The sequence below is a fragment of the Hibiscus syriacus genome, unplaced genomic scaffold (assembly GCF_006381635.1).
Source record: "Hibiscus syriacus cultivar Baekdansim isolate YM2019G1 unplaced genomic scaffold, ASM638163v2 tig00110348_pilon, whole genome shotgun sequence".
Classification (NCBI taxonomy): Eukaryota; Viridiplantae; Streptophyta; class Magnoliopsida; order Malvales; family Malvaceae; genus Hibiscus; species Hibiscus syriacus.
This window is the reverse complement of record NW_024062699.1, coordinates 203,863-208,646: the sequence shown is the minus strand read 5'-3', so window position 1 is coordinate 208,646 and position 4,784 is coordinate 203,863.

The window sequence follows — 4,784 nt, the reverse complement described above, 5'->3', positions numbered from 1 at the left end:
CATCCTTATACATCCTCGTATTCGTATACTGAGCTCCCAGAAACTTTCGCCTGTACACTTCTAGAAAATATGACCAGGTCAGCCTATCCTCTACAACACTCATCCAAATTATCGTCCAATAGTGATGCACATAACCCTTGATAACTCCATAAAAACTATGTTTTCTATATTTTTCTTAAGTTATTATGTGTATAAAAGTTGTTGTCATAGTATTTTAGTTGCATTTAGGTCATATTTGCATGTGGTGGATAAGTTTTGCCTAGGCAAGATTTATTTGGCTTAATTGATACTGCTGAGGATGAAGGTTCTTTGTTGGCTGTGATGATGCAGGAAATAACAATAAAGAATTCATTTGTCGAGACAAAAACTATTTCCCATGGCTAAAGGAACATAAGAAGACGACAGTGAGGAATAAATTTAGCTTGCAGATCTGACATGGCCCAACAATTCCTGACGTTATTTGCCTAGCTTCACTCTTACGTGCAATCATTCCCTTCAAGAAATTGCCCACCTCCAACCGTATTTCCATTTAACTGTTTAGCTAAGAAGAATAATCTTTCGGAATTTGAAAAATGCTACACTAAAGAATTACGCTAATTGTTTAGCTATAAAGTTTTGAAGAGTTTCCTTTAGAAGTCGTCCTCCCTATAGAAGATCATATTAGCTAGAGTTGGTTTATTCATATGTTTGTGGTCTGATAAAGGTAAGGTCACATGGTGGTGCACTTTATTTTGTGACTTTCATTGATGATTATTCAAGAGAGCTGTGAGGCTATACTTTGAAGTCGAAAGACTAAGTCTTTGAGGTGTTAAAATAGTTTCAAGCATTAATTGAAAGAGAAATAGGGAAGAATTTAAAGTGCATTCGTAGTAATAATGGTGGCGAGTACACATGGACATTTCATGAGTATTTTATACGAAAAGGAATCAGACATTGGAGGACACCAACGAAGACTCCACTGTTAAATGGTTTAGCTAAAAAATGAACTGAACATTGATTGAGAGAGTCAGATGTTTGTTGACAGACGCAAAGTTGCCAAGATCGTTTTTGGTTAAAGCTTTGAATACAATGGCACATATGATTAATATGTCTTTTAGTGTTCCTTTACGAGGTGATGTACCAGATAGAGTTTGGTTTGGTAAAGACGTGTCATATGATCACTTTTGCGTGTTTAGTTGTAACACATTTGTTCATGTTTTAACTGATGAAAGATCCAAGTTGGAAGCTAAGATTCGACAATGCATCTTTATTGGTTATGGTTTAGATGGTGAGTTTGGTTATAGAATCTATTCAGAAGAAGCTCATGAGAAGACAAGATGTTATATTCATTAAGGATCAGACCATTGATGACATTAATAAGATGGAGAAAGCATATTCACAAGATAGTGGTGACTTGATCAACGTGAATCCATTTCCTCTTGACCCTTCACCAGATCCTATTCAGGATGATGTGTATGGTGATGTTCATGACGACCAACAAGATATAGGTCACTTTGGTGCTCTCATGGATGATGTTGTGAATGATCAAAAACACCTATAGCTCCACCAGTAGTTCCACTTCGGAGGTCTTCCCGAGATTGAAGACCTTTTGTCATGTATTCTTCTAATAAGTATGTCCTTTTGACTGATGCATGAGAATATGAATGTTATAAAGATGATATGGAGAGTGAATGCAAAGATTAATGGGTTGAAACGATGAAAGATGAACTTAAATCCTTGCATGAAAATCATACCTTTGAGTTGGTAAAACAAGGGCAAGAGAGCCTTGAAGAATTAGTGGGTTTACAGGTTGAAGTAAGAATATAACTGTTTATATCCATTATACAAACCTAGATTTGTCGTCAAGGGTTATACTAAAAAAAGGGGTTGATTTTGAATAAATATTTTCTCCGATTATGAATATGTCCTCAATCATAACTATACTAAGTTTGGAACTTGTTATGACTTAGAGGTTGAATAAATGGATGTGAAAACTATTTTTCTTCATGGTGATTTGAACGAAGAGCTTTTCATGGAGTTGCCAGAGGGATTTTCTACACAAGGGAAAGAATACCACGTGTACAAGTTAAAGAGGAGCTTGAATGGATTAAAGCAAGCTCCTATGCAATGGTACAAGAAGTTTGAGTCTACTATGGTGGAGCAGGGCTACAAGAAGACTACTTCTGATCATTTTGTGTTTGTCAAGAGATTCTTTGGGGATGATTTTATTATTCTTTTTCTCTATGTTGATGATATGCTTATTGTTGGTCGTAATGCTTCTAAAATTGAGAAGTTAAAGCAATAATTGATTAAATCCTTTACGATGAAATATTTGGGACCAACAAAGCAAATTCTTAGCATAAGGTTAACACGTGATAGAAAGGCTAAGAAATTGTGGTTATCACAGGAAATGTACATTGATAAGGTACTTTAGAGGTTTAGTATGGACAGAGCTAAAACGGTGAATACTCCCTTTGCTACGCACTTTAGATTGAGTTTCAATCATATTCTTTCTACAGAAAAGAAGAAGAGATGCATAAAGTTCCTTACTCTTCATCTATCGGTAGTTTGATGTATGCAATGGTATGCACGAGATCAGACTGGGCTTATGGTGTTGGTATAGTTAGTCAGTTTCTTTCTAATCCAGGCAGAGAAAATTAGAATGAAGTGAAGTGGATTATGAGATATCTTCATTGCACTTCCAATAAGCAACTTTTTTTCAACAATGAGAAACATGTTCTTGTTAGATATAAAGATTCAGATATGGTCAGAGACATTGATCGAGGAGATATACTTCAGGTTATTTGATCACTTGTTTAGGGGGATCTGTAGCATGACAATCGAGATTGCAAAAGTGTGTTGCATTGTCCACATTGAATTAGAGTTCATTGCAGAAATTGAAGCGTGCAAGGAGATGCTTTGGATGAACAAGTTTGTGCATGAACTTGATTTTACTCAAGAGAGGTTTGTCTTGTATATTGATAGCCAGAGCGCAATTCATCTTGGTAAGAACTCAACTTTAAATGCTAGATCTAAACATATTGATTTGAGGTACCATTGGATACGAGATGTTCTTGAAGCTAAATTGTTAGAGCTTGTGAAAATTTATACTGATGATAATGGTGTTGATATTTTGATAAGGGCCTTACCAAGAGGAAAGTTTGAAGCATGTTGTTTGACTGCTGGCATAGAGGTTTTCCCCACATATTTGAGGGAAGATTTGTTGGATATGGATCCTAATATGTAGGTAACTCATCACCAAGAAATGGGCAACCAGAAAATGAGTTATAACTTAAAATCGGGTGCAACTCAAAAATGGGTTGCAACTTTTAAAAAGGGTTATGTCTTACCTTTTTGTCTTTTCTTTTGGTGAAAATCTACCATTGGATTTTGTATAAAAATTAGTGTGGGAAGCCTTTACATAGTAGAAAAATCATATTTGATTTTTTAAGAGAGATTGAAGCTCGTTATGAGAAAAAGAAAGGAGAAAACAAATTTTTTAAAGTTTGGTACAGTAGTGATCGACTCTTCAATTGGAGGTCCATCCATGGTTCGATTGAGCTAATATTTGGATACCATATAAAAGAAAAGGTTTTTTTTAACTTTGTATAGTCAGATCTTTCATCTGATTCTTGTAGGGTCGAAAATACCCATTTTTCAGTAAGCTACATTTATGGTGATGTTCTCCCATTTTTCTCTTTTTGCTAAAGATTACTAGTTGTTAGCATTGTTGAAGTTTTATGCTTGTTGTGGGCTTGATTTTATTATATTGTAGATGAATATTTGTTGATAATGGAGCTTTTGGTCGCACTTTATAGTCATGTGGTTTATACCCTTGATTTAAAGGGATTTTCCATATAAAAATATTGGTGTCTCTATTTATTTGCTTTGTGGTTGTATTGGTTGACTAGTATTGCTAGAGAACATATTTTGTGCTATTGTTATTGCCATAATTATTTATAGGAGTTATAGGGAAAAATAATACTGATTGTGCTTCCGCTTTGTTTTGATTGTTTGGTTTCTTCCCCAACAAGAAATGTATTTTATGTTTGTATGTACGTATATTACATGTACAAAGTAAAAAAATCATATTAAGCTTCCTTGAGCATTTTATTTACACTTATATATTTGTAAATTTATTGAAACTTTTAATTGATAAAGAAACTTATTATTATTATTATTATGTTGAAAAGATTAAAGAAATAGTTTTGGAAATGAAAACTATTCGAAGGAAGAGAGTAAGGTAATGGGATATTGCACATTTGCTGTTGAGTGTCGACGATAGACTTTCCACTTTTGTTGACACCTGTAAATATATTAAAGGCTAAAACATAGAAATGAACACTAATATTTGAGTGAATTTAGTTTTTTCATCGATGTTTTAAAAATAACAAATTGATCATAGAAATTATCAATTTAATAAATCGATCATTCGCCGTTAATAACTATTCCTTGAGGTAATGTAATGCTAATATTGAGCGTTAAACCGGTGACTTGGTATCGTTTTACCATATGAGACGGCTACACACACCAAGTTTGACTCCCCAAAACTTGTTATTGTCATTTACAAGTCTAAAATTAACCCGCTCAATTCTGCGGCCGCTAACCTTAAAGATGATGCTAACCTCAGTCACATGAATGGGAGAGTGCTCGTTTAGAAGCTAAAATTAGATTGGTCCAAGATTCCACATTAGTCCAAGATTCCACATTAGTCTTCTCCTACGTCCCTCACCAAAACTACCTCGATGCACAGGCTACAGCAAAAATGTTCTTTAGCGGCGTTTTGAGAGTAAACGCCACTAACT